The sequence below is a fragment of the Rattus norvegicus genome, chromosome 10, assembly GCF_036323735.1.
Source record: "Rattus norvegicus strain BN/NHsdMcwi chromosome 10, GRCr8, whole genome shotgun sequence".
In the NCBI taxonomy this organism is placed as follows: domain Eukaryota; kingdom Metazoa; phylum Chordata; class Mammalia; order Rodentia; family Muridae; genus Rattus; species Rattus norvegicus.
In genome coordinates, this window is record NC_086028.1 from 46,572,497 (window position 1) to 46,590,992 (window position 18,496).

General features: G+C 46.1%; 1 protein-coding gene across 1 annotated transcript in view; it reads right to left on the reverse strand.

Moving 5' to 3' along the window:
• The window catches only part of Slc47a1 (solute carrier family 47 member 1), a 56,549-nt gene extending 38,917 nt beyond the window's left edge, over positions 1 to 17,632 (reverse strand). The window contains exon 1 of the mRNA XM_063269334.1: positions 14,457 to 17,632. The gene's annotated coding sequence lies outside the window, so the exon portion shown is untranslated. The remainder of the gene's footprint in view (positions 1 to 14,456) is intronic.
• Positions 17,633 to 18,496: the final 864 nt, after the last annotated feature.

Genomic DNA, 18,496 nt, shown 5'->3' on the forward strand with positions numbered 1-18,496 from the left:
TCCCCTAGTTCTGTGTTTCATAAGTCTCCCTATCCTGCTTTTCTTAGAACCCCTTATCCCCTTTTTCTGAGTACTCCTTAATCCCCTCTTCTTAGAAGCCCTTAGAAAGCTTTCACAGGAAAACTTTTAGAATTTAGAACTAAACACTAAAATCACTTTTCAAAGCACACCCTTCTACTACTCTTCAACTAGCAGGTTGAAAGTTAGAACCAAGCAACTCCTGCTGAGATAGAACAAAGGCCACATTACTTAATCCCTGCCTTTAAGTACACGTGTTAAACACCTAAGCCAGTGGCTTTTAACCCTCAGAAAGAGCAAGAAAGTTTGTAGGACCTTCTTGAAGCTATCAACAAACATTAGGTATAGTTAGAGAGCTAGAATGTCTGGAGACCATCAGCCTTTAAAGCCACACCTGAGTGCTTCTGTACCTCATTTTGACCTGCGCCAGGCAGGGAGGTTTCCCGCAATATGACATGAAGCACAAACATGATGTGTAAATATTGGGAGAGAAGAGACAAAGCCATTGCTTGCATTTACAACAGCCACAAATAAAATCTCTCTCTTTTTTTTTTTTTTTTTTTTTTTTTGAGCTGGGGACCGAACCCAGGGCCTTGCGCTTGCTAGGCAAGCGCTCTACCACTGAGCCAAATCCCCAACCCCAAATAAAATCTCTTAGCTTTGATTCTTAAATGTGGTGAGAATCATTCCACAGCATGAAAAGGGGAGATGACAGCTCTCATAGCAGAGAAATCTGACAAACATGGCCTCAGCCAAAGAAGACAGAGGGTAACCTCAGGAGGATCAGGGCTGTGGCATGCTCCTATCTTGGTTTCCTAGGACTTTTGAAACAACACCTGAGTTGAATTTGGAAGCTTCTAACAACAGAATTTTATTCTTTTACACTTCAGCCTAAAACATCTGAAAGCAGGGAGATGGAAAGCCAGTTCCTTCTTGGAGACTCAGGAGAAATTCCCCCACACCTCTGCTGGCTTTTGGTGACTGCCAACAATTCTCGCAGTCTCTTCTGCTATGGCCGAACATGAAAGACACCCCATAGGCTCTCGTTCTACATACTTTTAATGATTTCATATATATTGTAGCTGTCTTCAGGCACACCAGAAGAGAGCATCAGATCTCATTACAGATGATTGTGAGCCACCATATGGTTGCTGGGAATTGAACTTGGGACCTCTGGAAGAACAGTCAGTGCTTTTAACCACTGAGCCATCTCTCCAACCTAATGATTTCATTTTTAAGTTTTATTTTGTTTCATATATGTGAGAGCTTTGCCTGCATATATATGTGTAAGCCACATGTGTGTGCAGCTCCTGAAGAGGTCAGAAGAACGCATCCGGGTTCCTGGAACTAGAGTAACACATGGTTGTGAGCTGCTGTGTGGATATTGGGAACCAAACCCTGGTCCTCTGGAAGAAGAGAGCCATATAAGTCTTCTCACTTTATCAGCTTACAAATAGGAAGATTTCAATTAAGAAACAGCACACAAAATCACTTACCAGCATGTCTCAAGTGGCCAAAATCATCTAACCTGAGGACATTTTTTAAAACTGCCACTGCCTAAAGAAACCAGACGAAGATGCCCAGGGTAGTGTCTCTGATACAGCCCTTGGACACACTGTGCCACTGGCATGAACAGTTCTTTAAAAAAAAAAAAAAAACAAAAACAAAAAACAAAACAAAACATAGAAAACCCAAGGTCTCTCAACATAAAACCAGAACTCAGATATTTTTAGAACATTGTGAATAGGGTAGGCAGCAGTACCACATGGCAGCAGTGTTTGTTACCAATAAGTGTCAACCATGGAGTTGTTTGGATGTTTCATTGTTGCCAGTTTTTCATCCCATTTGGGATTACAAGAACCAAAGCCAACTGAATATGGAAATATGCACCTCAGAGCTCATGGTGGGAGCCAGGGAGTGGCACTATTAGGAGGTGTGACCTTGTTGGAGGAAGAATATCCCTATTGGGGTGGGCTTTAAGACCCTCATCTTAGAGGCCTACAAGCCAGTCTTCTAGCTGCCTTCAGATATGTAGAACTCTCGGCTCCTCCTGCACCATGCATAACTGGATGCTGCCATGCCATCACCTTGATGATAATGAACTGAGTGTCTGAACTTGTAAGCTAGCCCCAATTAAATGTTGTCCTTAAAAAGAGTTCCCTTGGGGTTGGGGATTTAGCTCAGTGGTAGAGCGCTTGCCTAGGAAGCGCAAGGCCCTGGGTTCGGTCCCCAGCTCCGAAAAAAAGAACAAAAAAAAAAAAAAAAAAAAAGAGTTCCCTTGGTTATGGTGTCTGTTCACAGCAGTAAAACTCTGACTAAAACTAAGACAGTTGCCATGAATTGCAGGCTGCCCTGGGCTAAAAAAATGAGACTGTCTCAAAAAGCCAAAAATAATTAGTTACAATATTTAAAAACCAAGAAGGAAATTTGTTTTAAAGAATAAAAAGTTTCTGTTTTCTGAAGTTACCAGCTAGTATGGCTTGAGTATGTCCCTCACAGTAGTGTGTGGGAATTTTGGGACCTCTGTGTGGTAGTCTTCAAGAGACAGAACCTTTAAAAGGTGGGCCCAGTGCTGGTTAATCTGGCCATTCGAGTGTAACTCTCAAAATAGATTCATGTAATTCCCACCCCCCCCAGCCCCCACTGCTTCCCAGCAACCCCGTTAGTTCCTACAGGAGCAGGTTCTACATAGAGCAAGCTTGGCTCCCAATCCTGTCCCTGTAGCCAACATTCTCATCCTGATGCCATTTGATATGTTTTAGTGTGACCAAAAAGTTCTTGGTAGAGCTGAGCAGATGCTGGCGCGGTGTTCTTCGAACTCATGCTCTTTGAGTTAAATATCTTTCTTCATACATTCTTCAGCACCGGGTGTTTTGTTGTATCAATAGACAATGGAAGAACTTCAACCTGTGTTTGTCATCTCATCTCCTTTTTCTGACTTTGACCCTTGCCCTCATCTTAAGGGTCCTTGCAGTTCTATTGAGCCCATGTAACAATTCAGAGTGATTGCTGCTTCTCAGGAGCTCAAATTCATCTCACCCACATATGCCTGCCATCATGTAGGGTAGCACAAACAGGGGTTCCAGGGATTGGGATGTCCTTGGTGGACATTCTTCTGTCTCTCACACCCAACGTGTTCCCATCGTCTTCAGCGTCCTGGTCCTTTGTTCTTATTAAGTTCGTCAACTTCCTTGGTAGGTCACGTGATACATTCTTTCTGAATCTTTGCATGCTGACATGTTCTCGGTACTTCAATGTCTCCGTCGTTTTGTGTACCAGGTGATAGTCTTAAGTAGCCCCCTATCCTACCACTTCCCCTTTTACACCAGAAATATGGCAGCCGCACCCGTTAACTCCTCAATATTCTTTTCACACCAAACTATTGGTTTGAGCCGGTCATGGTGATTTCAGTTTCTCCATCCATCAATTTTAACCCCAAATATTTAACCAGTAAAAATACTCCTGGGATGGTTTTCTTTGTTTCTAAGAATCGTGGATGGGGAGGGCTCTTACTGCACCCTTGGCTTTTTGCCTTGCCTAGTTCTGCCACGACACCTACCAGGCTCCAAGCCCAGGGATGATGCTGATGTCAGAGGAAGCAAAGTCAGGAAAATCTCACGCATGAAATGGAGAGACAAAAGCAGGCCACTCAAACAGACAGATTTCCAATCCTGGTAAGAAGGGGAAAGCCAGCTTTTCAGATTCAGAACATGCACCTTGACCTACAGGTACCAGAGTATGGTGTTCAGCTTCAGGGAGATAGAAAACATTTTTCATGGAGAGTGGCGTGACCTGATGCTGCCATAGAAACAATGGAAACCAAACGGAGGTATCCAGGAGGTATCGGGGTCCCCGGGTACACAAACTAAACCCCTCTAACCTGGTATCCCCACCCATCAGAGATTCTGGTGGCACACTACACACTCATGAACAGGAAACTATGTCGGTCCACACAACTTAAACCTGATGGGAGCAGAGATAGCCCAAAAAGAGACAGGCATGACCCTGCTTCCAGCTGTCAGACCACTGAGACAATGACCTCAAAGAATTTTACAGGGAGTATGGTGGCTCATGCACTCAGCCACTCAAGAGACAGAGGCAGACAGATCCCTGAGTATGAGACCACCATGATCTATAGACAGAGTTCAGGACAGCCAAGGCTACACAGAGAAGCCCTGTCTTGAGTCTCATGCTGTGGGAAGGGAAACGGTGACGCTAGGATCCACCCAAAGGAGAAACTTGTCTCTCTGGGTAAGACTGCGCGCTGTGCTGACAACTGTATCAGACTCGCTATAGGACAGATGGAAAGAGAGGCAGTCCAGTGGTAGACAGGACCGCTCCATGATGTACCTCTCACGCACCATTTACACTGTGCTCCTCTTGTCATCCTGGGGATGGTTGGCTGAACTTCCCTTGTTGGCTTTTATCCTACAAATTCCAGTAATAGTTGGGCGTGGTGGGGTGTGCCTTTAATCCCAGCACAGGGGAAACAGAAACAGGCTGGCTTCTGTAAATCTGAAAGCAGCCCGTTTTATATAGTAAATCCCAGGTCAGCCAGAGAAACAAGAACAACTCAAGCAATAAAATCAGTTCCCTTGACTGAGACGCAGATCCCATCTACAAAGCCAGACGGAGACAGAGTCCATGCGCACAATGGGAGAAAGCACAAGACCAGGCAGGGACAGGCAAGCCAACCTGCTTCACCCAAGTGGCAGCCAGACAAACAGCCTACGGGGCAGCTGCCTGGGTGCTCAGCCCTTCTGCTCTGCTCTGCCGTGCTGAGTATAGGGCATTACAAGATCAAACCTTGGAACTAGACTTGGTGGCTCACAGTCCCAGCACTCGTGAGGCAGGAGGATCATGAGTTCTAGACCAGTCCTTCAGAGAGAGAGAGAGAGAGAGAGAGAGAGAGAGAGAGAGAGAGAGAGAGAGAGCAGATTCAGAGAATGAACTATTAAATAAGGATACTAAATAGTTGTGGAAGAAAAATGAGACCAACAAGATTACCAAGGTTACCACATCTGCCTGTCCATGGTGCTCAAAAGAAAAATGGCAAAATATTCATAGGAGAAATATATATACAGGCCCCAACACGTCCCCAGATGTTCAAATTATAAAAGTCAAGCGGGTTTTTGGCACAGAATCTCAACAATGTATAGGAATAATTGTAGTGAGAATTCTGGAGTTTGGGTTCCTTTAGAGAACACAGAAATATAAGAAAGCGCTTGTTTTAGTCCCCGGTGCAGGATATGGGGCTGTGTCGCAGCAGCTGACTGTGGTTTGACAGCTGCGGACAGTTTCTGTGGTTGAGTGATGTTTGTAATACTGGGAACTTTTTAGAGGTTAGGTAAAGGCTAAGGCACTGATTAGGCAGGGGTGGTGATTGTTGGTCGTTCAGAGGGGTTGGTTGTGGTTTGTAGTCACGTTAGTCACGTTCAAAGAAGAAACAAGAAGAAAGAAATTAGATTCAGATTCAGAGATCTCTATCCCCGCCCCAATCCCTTCTCTGCAGTTTCTTTAGGTTGTAACCCGAGATGCTAGGCCAGATGCTGCTCTGCCAGTGCTCCTGGCAGCCCTGTCCTCCCACAGGGTCTCCAGCTCTGACTTCTGGGGGCAGGAATTTCTCACCTGAAGAAGTGAGTTCACATTACTGTACTGAGAGACCAGCCACACTTGTGCCCAGCCAAGAGCCCTGATTCTTCTTTTCAGTGCCCTGGGGGGCCTGGGACTGGGGCCCTGAAGTCTCCTCCCTGTCTTATCCCAGGGTCCAAAGTGTGTGGGTTGTGGTTGCCTCCACATTGTGGCTTGTGCCACGCACACTTTACCAACTTGGTAGCATTCCCCTGTCAGAATTTCAAAAAGGAAGTGAAGACACAGCCCTTGGGGACCTGCCTATGCTCTCCCCACTTCCAGCTCTCTTACCCGAGTTTCTTTTGTTTCTTCTTCATGGATATATGATGTTCCCTTCATTGTTAGAATTTAGATATTCCACTGTGTTTTATGTGAGCATGGGCTCTCCGTCCTCTTCTTTCTAGCTCCGCCTTTTGGATACACATACGGTGCTCTTTTTCCCTCATGTATCCAGACTGATCCAGAACTCATTCTGCCTCTAGAGTGGTGAGATTCCAGGTGTGCGCCACCCTTCCTGCCTACACCTTCTCCTTCAGTTCAACCTCCACGAACTTGGAGACGATCACCGATCACCGGCACAGCAGCCGACTTCCCAGAATCACCCCAACTCTGGGCTGTGTGAAGACCTGTGTTAGGATTCTCAGAACCCATGCCAAGAAACCGGAGGCAGAGCCTGAAAAATTCCCAAAAGCCCCTGAGCCAGCTCACCTGGTGCACACAGCCAGAGACAAGAGATCCTGCCACAGCCATGGTGGAAAACAAGGGCTGCTGCACAAGGTGCTCCTCTGAACTGCACATACCAGATATGTGTACCTGCATTTGCAAATGTGAACACACGCCCCTCTTGCATACATACACATGCATGCATACACACACACACAAGATAAAAATAAATGATAATAAATGAATAAAACATTGTTATAAAAAACACCTGAGACGCGTGGATTTAAAGGTTTCAGTCTCTGGTTAGTAATCGCTGGGGTCTGAGGCGAGGCCTCATGGAAGAACATGTGGTAGAGCAAACCATCACTCACAGGCGGGCGGTGTGCGATAGAAAAGAGATGGTCTCTCACAGCTCCCTTCAAAGTCACATGGCCAGCGATCAGAAGACCTCCTGCTAGACCCCGCTTCCCAAACTTCTTAGCACCTCTCAACAGGACAAAGCCTCTCACACCAGGGCAGCCACAGCCCCTGTGTGCCACAGTAAAGCTTCTATGCAGTAATTGACTGTGCTTCAAGCACCTGTGGTGCACGTAGGTGGCTTTGTCGGGCTCAAACAGAGAGATTTTTCATTTCCATCTGCATGTGACAAGCAACCTTAAACACGTGGCACCTCCTGGGAACTGGGGGATCAGTAGGGTAAAGTGACAAAATCAAGTCTAGCTCATGTGTGCCTGAAAGACGGGCAACTGGATGCCCCAAAATGGCTATGTCATCATAGTGGCAGGGTGTGGGTGGATCACTTCCCCTACTACGTTCTCACGGCTGGGTTGGATGTGAGCTGCAGTGAGTTCTATAGTATTTACAGTAAAGCACTTCACAGCCACTCGCCCCATCCATGTGTCCCCTGGATCTTCCATCCATCCCTTAACACCTTCTACAGTGTTCCGATGGTTGGGGGTGAGGGGGGAAGATGCTAAAACCGCTATCTTTCAAAATGTATTCTTTCTAGCTGTGGTCAAAATCTCTGTCTGATAAGAGCCAGGCTGCCTGTGGTGGTCTTTGTTTCTGATTTGTGTGTGTGTGTGTGTGTGTGTGTGTGTGTGTGTGTGTGTGTGTGTGTGTCTGATGAGTCCATCCACAGCACACCAGGGTCAGAAAGTCATGCTGTCCACAGAACATTCTTAGTCTAAATTTGAATTTTCTTTATTTCATATGTTGGTTTGTTTGTTTGTCTGAGACAAGATTTCATAGGACTCAAGCTGACCTTGAACTCACCACAGCCTTCCATCTCTCTAGTGTGTGTTTACAGTTCCTGGGGGTTGGTTTGCTCAGTTTTGTGGTCGGAGGGTTGTTTTGTTTATTTAAAAGTTTCTGTGCACTTATTTATTTGGGTGTGTTCGTGCGGTGTGCATGTAGAGGTCAGAGGGCACCTGGAGGGGAGGTTTCTCCTACCCTGTGGTCCCTGGGTCGTCAGCCTTGGCAGCATGTGCCTTCACCCATTGAGCCTTGTCAGCCTCTTATTTTGCTGTGTTTTTGAGATGTAATCTCAACTATGTTTTCGTTTCCTACACTGGTTCCAAACCCCTGGATTCAAATGATCCTCCTGCCTCCACTTACCAAAAGCTGGTACTACAGACACGAAACACTAAACCTCACTCTTAATCCATGTTGGGGATGTATGCAATCTTCTGTTTCTAACTGACCGAGTGAGGAGCCTGGCTAAGGGCAAAGGCAGCTGGGCCAGTCTGCTGCTGCCGGCGTACGCCAGCCTTTCTCAAGGCACCTTCTGCAGACAGTCACCGTGGTCTCACTATTATTCCCATATTGCAGATAGAAAGCTGGGCAGTGGGAGCTGGAGAGATGGCTCAGCGGTTAAGAGCACTGACTGCTCCTCCTAGAGGTCCTGAGTTCAATTCCCTGCAACCAAATGGTGGCTCACACCCATCTGTAATTGGATCTGATGCCCTCTTCTGGTGTTTCTGAAGACAGCTACAGTGTACTCACATACATATAAAATAAATAAATATATCTTTTAAAAAAAAAAAAAAGAAGGGCTGGGGATTTAGCTCAGCGGTAGAGCGCTTGCCTAGGAAGCGCAAGGCCCTGGGTTCGGTCCCCAGCTCCGGAAAAAAAAAAAAGAACCAAAAAAAAAGAATGGGGCCCTCAGCATGCCATCTTGATCCTTTATCATCTCCTGGAGGAAAAACAAACAAACAAACCGAGAACATACACACACACACACACAGAGAGAGAGAGAGAGAGAGAGGAGTCAGCAAGACAAATCTGTCTTTCTTTCTCTCAGAAGAAATCACGGTTTGGTATGTTCCTTTCCTGGGAGTTGAGGAGTGTGTGAGCGTCTGAGTTCAGTCCACTTCCTGCAAACGCCTTCTCCCATTTAGTTCCATAATCTGCTGTATACACTTTAGTTTTCTCTGTTCTTCTTGGTCCCCTTGTCTCTGGTCTCAGCCACTCTCAGTCTACCCTGAAGAGTGGAGCAGGCTGCCACTCAGTTTCTTTCTGTAGTTTTTCCCTCCGCAAAAAAAAAGCACTTCATGAGGTTGAGCCTGCCCCCTTACCCCTTAGGTCTGGCTGTATAAAACCAGCACTTAGAAGCTGCTTTTGTCTGAAGATTGCCTTCACTCCCACTTTTAGCCCCAACGGAGTTCCCAAAAGTGGAAGGAAAGGCCAGCACCTCTGTCTTCACTGTGCACCTGCCTTCTTAACTTTGCTTCTCTTCCTCGAGGGCAGGTACACTTGTTAATCACCCTTAGAAACCAGAGTTAACCTATCTCAGCCCCTTCCAGCCTGAAGGCACAAAGATAGGGTAGCTGAGGCAATGGCCACAATCCTGTTACAGATGTACAGATGCTAGATAAAAGAGCAGAGCCTTCCAGGGCAGCCCACTCTCCGTGTGGGGGCCGTTATCCATGAGGGTAGGGCGGCAGCATGCAGCAGGAGCGACCACATCCTGAGAACTGGGGTGCCCCCAAGCAGTAAGCACTTCTGACCACCTTAAAGAACCAGAAGTAAAACAGGGATCAGCGAGACCCAGGCCTTAACAAAGAAGCACCTCGAGGCAGACTCGAGGCCACAGGACCACTTTGTCCTTCCTGACTGTTCATACGGATGAGGTCCAGTCTGCTTTTCCATTATTACATCTCTCATTTCAAGATGGTGGCTGAGGCTAGCTCACTGGGGCTGGCCAGAGCAGGGGCTTCTGTCCTAAAATTTCCAGTGTAGCCATGCAGCTCCCTGGGAGTTAAAGACTGCTTAAGAGAAGCTGCCCATCTCAGAGACTGAGGTGAGCTACTGCAGGGGGTTTCTCTCTCTGAGCACCAACTTCAGAAGGCTCGAAGCTGAACCGCCTCCAGATCCTGCCCTGCTGCCTGCTGCTTCCCCAGCCTGGGTGGTACACACACAGACTTGAAGCCACAGAACCACCCTCTCCAGAGCCCACGCTCTTGCATCTCTGGATGTAACAGGGACAGGACGTGGTCATGAACCACTGAAGTTACCAAAATCCACTGCTCATCTCTTCCGCAGAAAAACCAGGGGACAGAGGTAAGTGAAAGACAGTTTTATTTAATTCCAGGGCCTGAGGAAAGTGGGAAGAGCCAGGTATTTTATGAATATCTTTTTCTTCCAGCATTTCTTTGATGCTGTGTTGGGTGGTGCCTTCCCCCAGAGTCTGTGAAAGGAAAGGTTCTCTCGGTATGACAGCACCACCCTCTAATTCCAGCGCGTGGGGGACAGACACAGGTCTGCCTAGATACAGAATGAGTTCAAGGACAACCTGGGCTAAATGGGAACCCATCTGAAACACACACACACACACACACGCACACACACACACACACACACACACACACACACACACCAAAAAGAAAAGAAAGAAGGAAAAGGAAAGTTATGCTCTCCAAATTAGAACTCAGGAAAAAGAGCTGATCTAGCAATAGGGATCTGGGAACAAGTGTATCAGAGGGGACATCTAGACTGTTAGACTGTGTACACACCTAGTTCATTAAAGGGCAGTTATTCCTCCCAACCCCTTAAAATGCCCTCAAAAGAACTACAGTGCTTGAAGTTAGAGCTTTTATTGCACTCATTCATTCATTCACTCATTCATTCATTCGGTGTTGTGTGCTTGTGCATGGTAGGGGATGTGCGCGTGTCTGGTCAGATGACAACCTGAGAAAGTCAGCTCTCTCCCTCCACCGCATGGGTACCCGGGATCAAGTTCACATCATCGGGTTTGGCAGCAAGGGCTGCCGAGCTGTGTCACCAGCCTGTTATAGTTTTCGAAAAGACATTCTCTGTTGCAGTAAAAGTCAAAATGGATCAGCGGCTAACGGTACCCACGCGTTCCCATTCCACACGGAGCCTCGGGAGCCTCGGGAGCCATGCACTCCGGCTGCCTCTCTGCCCGCCGGGAACTTTGCTCACATCCCCTGTAGCCCAGTAAAATCAAAGTTCTAGAAACTTGTAATTTATCAATCAGATTTATATGTTAAATTCTCACTCCACAATACATCCACACAAGAAATTCATTGCCAATTAATAAAGATATAAACCGCCTACCTAGACAAGGTAAAATTGACCTAGTCCACCTGGATCATCCTGTTCCGTTTGGTTTTGTTTTGTTTTGTTTTGTTTTGTTTTGTTTTGCTTCTCCTCCCTCCTTCCTGGACTCCCCACCCCCCCCCACCTACCCTTCCTTCTCATCCAGTGATAGGCTTCGCCTTGTCCTGGTCCTTCCTTGCTGCATAATGACATCATCCTACGATTCTCCTGTCCATGTGGTTGACTGATTGCTTTTGATCAGGGCTTAAAAGAAAAGGCTGTGCTAATACTATGTCCTCATGATCTCATAATCTTTAGGGACACTTCAGAATGTCATGCTTCCATTCGGGGCCAGAGATATGACTCAGACCCCATTCTTTTGACCAAAAATCCTGTAACAAAATAAATTTAAGAGCATTAAAAAATAACAAATCTAGGTGTTGGGGATTTAGCTCAGTGGTAGAGTGCTTGCCTAGCAAGCGCAAGGCCCTGGGTTCGGTCCCCGGCTCCGAAAAAATAAATAAATAAATAAATAAATAAATAAATAAATAAATAAATAAATGTTAAAAAAATAACAAATCTAACAGCATGTCCTGACTTCTAAACAATATGTTTATGATCATAGATTAGTGCTGTGTCAGCTGCAGTCAAAGAAGCTTTCTTCAGTGGACAACCATCACTGTAGAGATGCATAATCTGCCAGTGTGCTAGGAATAAGTGATCAGGAGATGCCTAGCTGTGAGGAATTGTTTCCAATCAAAGATGGTGTGATGGTTTGGATGAAAATGGCCCCCATATCCCCATAGGGAGTAGCATTATTTGAAAGAATTGGGACATGTCATTGGAGAGTGGGCTTTGAGGTTTCAAATGCCCAAACCAGCCCCAGTGTCACTCTCACTCCCTGCCTTCTGCGAATAGAGATGTAGAACTCTCAGCTACCGCTCCAGCTCTATGTCTGCCTGCGGGCTGCCATGTTTCCCACCATGATCATGAACTAAACCTCTGAGCCTGTAAGCCAGCCCCAAAGAAACGTTTTCCTTTATAAGAGTTGCTATTGTCCTGATGTCTCTTCACAGCAGTGAAACTCTGAGACAGATGGCTAGTCCCCAAAAGGCCCAGCCAGGGTTCTGTAAATCTCCCCCATCCTGAGAACCTCTGTGTACACACTGTTTGCCCAAGCCCTGGATGCCAGACAGACATTCCTAAAATTTGACTCTGTCACATCCTTCCTCTTCATGACAACTATGAGTTAGTCAACCGAGTCATAGTGTGAGGTCAAGCTCCCATCAGTAGGGTGAGACACAGTCACCACCCTTCATTAGGGTAAAAACTGAACTTCCTGCCCCAGTGTGCTTGCCTGCCAAGTTCCGTTTATTGTGCTTCATACCTGTGTCCAGTGGTACGGACCAGAACACAAGCGTCTGGTGTTTCTCTGATGTTAAGTAATCGGGCACTGGAAATACCTTTTCCCAGCAATTTGGAGTTCTTTTCCAATACATCCATAAACGAGATATCGATATGGCCCCCTCAGAGGTCCTGGGAATGCAGAATATAAGAGCGGGTGCTGTGGAACACCATCTGCCAGTCGTGACATGGTGTAGAACCCTTGAACTAGCAGCAGTTCTGTTGATCTGCACACTATCAGGCCTGTCAATGCTCTGCTGTGAAAGAGGAAGGCACTGAGAGACCTCGGCCCTCCCTGAGAGTCTATAGACAGTTAAGGACAGGAGGGTGTGCTGGTACTCTTCAGTAGTGTAGCCACTAGAAGGCTGTCTATGCTGCTACTAACAACCTCTGGTCCATGTTTCTGTAAGCAATGCCAGCCAGCCTCACTGGGTCACACACACACACACACACACACACACACACACACACACACACACACACAGAATGAGAGTGTGGGAAAAACTATTGAGGAAGGAAAGGGATCGGCAAAAGGACAAGAGGGTCTCAGGGGTCTAGTGTGATCAAAAGCACCATGTGTGTGTGTGTGTGTGTGTGTGTGTGTGTGTGTGTGTGTGTGTGTGTGTGCTTGTGCATGTGTGTGTGTTTGTTTGTTTGTATATAGGGAGATATGTATATATGTGTGTCATAACAAGGCCCAGCATCCTCATTCTGTATGTATGGCTGAAATATGCTAAGAAAAACATTTTTTAAAGACCACTAAGTCTATAAAATAGCATAGTCTGCTGGAAGGAAATAGTGCTCCCTCAGCGTGCCTCAACAAAGCTTGGCTACTGCCACCTTCTTCCCGTCTGGTGGTATTTAAGTCTTAAGGAAGGGGCAACAATGAAATGTTCTTTTTCCCAAAAAAATCAGTGTGTTGCCAGGGAAAGAGCTTGGCTCCAAAGAAAATGCTGGCAGGCAGGAGGTCTATTCTCAATGACCTGCTAATGTCTAACCTGATTACCTAACATTGGAGAAACACCGGATGCTTGTATTTTGATCCATACCACTGAACACTGCACATTAGAGTCTTTTGGTGCTGCAGCCTCAGGCATCAGTCTTTGGGAAACACCTCCTGGCATAGACTGAGTGGGTACAGCATGCTGGGGCTGGTAAGGAGCTAATGTTTAATCCCACTGACACCTTCAAGCCTGAAGGCAGGCAAGGGCTAACAGCAGCATAGAACAAGAGTGACCTGCTGAGACAGCCACCTATGTGCCCCTAAAGGGGCACAGTTTGCAGTAACACTACAAGAGCGCAGTTGGGAGCTCCCTTTAGAGATGATTAAATATAGGAACGGACAATAGCCAGACCAGATGTAAAAATAGAGTGCTAACTCACTGTCTATGCCAGCAACAGCCCTGCAGGCAACCCCTTGCTGCCAAATCTAGCCAGGAAGCCAGCTTCATGAGTAATGGGAGGTGGGAGGATAGGGATTGGTATCTTCTGAGCTTCTACTTGCTGTCCAGACCCTGCCAGTCTCAACTAGAGCTGACTCCACAATGCCATGAGCTTCAACGTCTATCCATACAGAAGCCAGAGGGACAGATGACATCGGCCATCCATGGCAGGACCACTTGATCAAGTTACACACTGGGTTAAACATGAAGGAAAGCCATATATGGGATGTGACAAATAGAAGGAAACCTTGCAATGTCACAGTAGGAAGGCAAAGCGTAAGGTTGGGGACGGCAGATGGCATGGAAAAGCCACACATAATACCCCACCCAGGGTCCTATAAAGGAGGTCCCTGCCTACATGACCTCTTCCCTCTGGGCTCTGGTCTGTTCCCACACAGTCACCTGAGAATATTCAGCCACACAGGGGTACATCGCTCCCTCAAGACCCTATCTTAAAAAAATCCATGCCCAAGAATTCTCTGGAACGTTGTCTCTGAACTCTCAATATTAATTGATGTGTGACATAGGACAAAAAGTATTAAACAAAGGTAAAAGAAAAGTCTTAAACCCAAAAGTACAAGGTGGAAAACACCCAAGTGATAAATCCTGAGGGTGACCTCTGGCCTGTTCAAGCACACGTGCAGATAAACACACATACAGAGACAGACAGACAGACAGCAGACAGACAGACAGACAGACAGCAGACAGACAGACAGACAGGCTTGCAGTCATCCTTACCTGCCTCCAATCAGTCAGCCAATCATCAGTAGGCAGGGCAGACCCCTCCCTAGTCACTCTGGCTTCTTCCCATTCATGTGCACTCCCAGGTGATGTGAAACCAGAGGTTCATCACCAGAGAAGACATCAGGCTGCCGGGGTTTTCACTCTCTGTGAATCCAGAGCTACTGGTCTGGGCCTAGGTCACATGATATGGCTAGTGAGAAATGAAAACCAAGCTCAGTTTGGAGAGGTCTCAGGCAGACTGAGGCTGTGACAAGTTTATTGCAAGCAATCAGACTTTGTATACCTTAACAGAAGCAGTATGATGGCTATTGCCAGGATCAACACAATTGTAGTTGCCAGAACACAGTGAGATTTGCAAACTATACACGGTACTCAAGATTATTTTCTAAGACCAGTTGTCTTGACTAACTTCTATATGCTTCTAGAATTCTGAGGAACACGGAGAAACACAAAGAAGCCTGAATGCTTCACTGACTGAGAGAGTGCCTAGGTTTCTCAGGAACTAAAGGGCACACAATACCCCAGGAGCCATGGATTCGAACCTGAGAGACTTATGACACAGGCCTCTCAAGGCAGCTAGACTATGACTCCCCACAACATCCCAAACTGTGAACTAAATAAACCTCTTCCCAAGATGAGCCCTCAGCCTCAGGTATTTTTTCTTCTAGTGATAGAAAATGGACTCAGGGAAAGGTCCAACAATCTGAGTTTGTGTTTGACCTGTAAAGTGATATGGAGGTAAAACATTTTTTTTAAAAAGAGGCTGGCGTACTTTTGTTGTCGCTGTTGTTAATTCTGTAATATAGGAGGCTAAGTTGTGTAGGTTTTTAAATTTGTTTGAGGGGTTTTGTTTTTGTCGTCGGACTGTTGGGCTTTCTTTGTTTTGTGTGTGGTTTCATTATGCAGCTTTGGCTGGCCTAGAACTATGTCATCCAGGAGGGCTAAAATTCACAGAGATCTGCTTGCTTCTGTCTCCATGCCAGAACCTCAGTCTTTTCTGAATTGACTTACTGATAATTTGGTCAGGGATGGTAGCCTGAATGGCACCTATGCTTTGATTTGCTGAGACTTACTTTAAAACCTAAGTGTGATCAAGACCTTTTAGGCTATGTTCCATGCGAGGTCAATAACACTGCTGTCGTTGTTGAATGCAAAGTTCTAGATGTGTCCATTTGGTCAGCTCTATTAATTTGATCAAATCTTGAGTCTGGGGGCTGAACCTTTCTCATCCTGAGCACATGGCCTGCAGCACCCTCAGCCCTAGTCCCCACAACCTGAGAATTTAACTAATTGTCTTGTCAGCCAAACAATTACTAAGCAGTTGCAGATGCTGTCCCTAGTCCTTTGGAGGTGGAGGAGGAGTAGGAGTACTGGGGATAGACCCAAGGCTTGCCTCCTCCATCTGCCCTCTGCCCTACTTAGCTTGTCCCAATCCTTACACCCTTCCTGGCTACTGCCCCCCTTTTCCTGCATGTGCGTGTGCGTGTGTGTATGCCTGTGCGTGTGGTTTCTTTTTACTTAAAAAGGCCAACGTGCCACCTGCTTGGCTCATGGTTCCAGCTCCCATGTCTGGCCATGTCCCTAATCAATTCGCTTTAGACATCCAGGGTCAATAAACTGCTCCTGCTTGTGTGTACTACAGGGTCCTCATCATTTGTGCTACCCCAGACCCAACAGTGCAAGCCCAGTAAGACTCTACCAGCCGAGCTGTATTCCAGCCCCTATTTCCTCTATGTGCACTTCCTGGTTTTCGCCACACTTGATGTGATCTAAGACTGATAAAAGAGTCAGATCTTGGGGTTGGGGATTTAGCTCAGTGGTAGAGCGCTTGCCTAGCAAGCGCAAGGCCCTGGGTTCGGTCCCCAGCTTTGAAAAATAGAAAAGAAAAAAAAAAGTCAGATCTTACTTCTGAGAAAGGTACTATCCTGGATGTCTCAACATTTCAATAGTGTTTGCCTGCATTTTCTCTGCCCACCAGCTCTTTGGCAACCCGACCTTCTGTCTGAGATCATCTTCCTTTTTCCTGAGTCACATCCTGACCTGGAGAGATGTAGTAGTTGTATTTGTTTCCAGATATCAAGATTCTGGGTTGGTAATTTTCTCTTTGAGCCCTTAGGGATCGTTAAGAGCAGCTTACCTAGTTTCCTTTGCTGCTGCTACCGCAGCTACAAATTCAAATTACCATGTGGGTTTTTTTTTTAGATAATCTGCAATATTTTTTTAAAAACATCACTTTATTGCACCATGACATTATATGGTATCACAGTTATGTTTCTGTTGCTGTGATCTAATGTCAAGCAATAGCCTTAGAGGGAAGGGGTTCACAGTTCATCACAATGGGAGGCATGGAGCCATGAAGACAGAGAGAGAGAGAGAGAGAGAGAGAGAGAGAGAGAGAGAGAGAGAGAGAAATGGGCCCACGCTATAACCTCAAAGCCAACCTAAATGGCAAGGAACTACCTCCTAGTTCTATAGCCTCCCCAAACAGTCACCAACTGATCTATATGAGCCTACATCTCGCATTCAGGAATTCAGGATGGGAGTCTTATATCAATCATGCCCAGGGTATAGTGACTTCTTCAGAGTGGAGACTCACATGTTGTCAGGACTGAGGATGAGAAGTCACCCCGTCTCGTGTCTTTGTAAATCTTTCAGCTCACTCCTTGTGTTAGTGATCTCTATCACACTCAGTTCATTCATGTCTGGGAATCGAACCCAGGGTCTCGTGCATGCTATGCAAGCACTCTACCAACTGAGCGACCTCCTCGGCCCCCTTAATACCCTTACTGTGTTTTCCTTTAATTTCTACTATAAGTTTTGTCTAAGACCGTACATACACTGATGAGATCTCATTCCAAGGGAATTTTCCTCCATAGACACCTGACGGGGAGTGAACCAGACCCAAAAGTCATAGTTTATGACCCCCATGAAGACTACACTCTTTTAGTGAGAAAGAGCATTGAGCAAACCACAGTCTCTTCCCCATTCTCCAGATGTGATACGCTGTCCTAAAATTGATGCGTATAATCCTTTCTACAGTAAATTTATTATTCTGGAAAAATACAAATAAATAAAATACAAATAAAAAAATACAAATAAGGGGCTGGGGATTTAGCTCAGTGGTAGAGCGCTTACCTAGGAAGCGCAAGGCCCTGGGTTCGGTCCCCAGCTCCGAAAAAAAGAACCAAAAAAAAAAAATACAAATAAATAAAAACATCATATACCAAAATTAGCAAGAACCAACATCTACAGAACTCAATGAATAGTTAGAATTAGCATTCTGAATGTAAGCTGAGAAGCCTCACATTTCAGTATCAAATATCTTTTATGAGCTTATACACCACTTTTTTTTGGTTCTTCCCCCCCCCCCCCACGAGCTAGGGACCGAACCCAGGGCCTTGTGCTTCCTAGGCAAGCGCTCTGCCACTGAGCCAAATCCCCAACCCCACACCACTTTTTTTTGAGACAGGGTCTTGATATATAGCCCAGGCTAGCCTCGGGCTTGCAGTTGCCTGCCTTCGCCTTTCAAGATCTAAGATTACATTCCTGTGCCATCACAACAGAGTCACCATTCATGTTTCTAGATATAGATACACATTTCTGCAGCATATGTATTTACGGGTTGGCTATTTCTAATCTGAAGATTCAAAATGCTTCAAAACCCAAAGCCTTTTGAGCAGTGACATGATCCCTGGGTCAGTTGGGAAATTCTACACCTCGGTTTTACAGGCCAGATGAACATCAGATGCAGGGACACCAGGACGATCTTAGCACCTATCTTCAGACTGGGCACAAGATGTGTGTGAAAGGTAAGTGGATTCTGTGTTTGAATTTGAGTCCCAATTCAAAGATATGCCATTACATGTATGTCAAGATACTAGCTAGTTGTATGTCAACTCGACTCAAGCTAGAGTCATCAGAGAGGAGGGGTCCCCAACTGAGAAAATGCCTCCATCTGGCTGTAGGCAAATCTGTAGGGCATTTTCTTAATTAGTGATTGATGAGGAAGGGCCTGGCCTTTTGCAGGTGGGAAA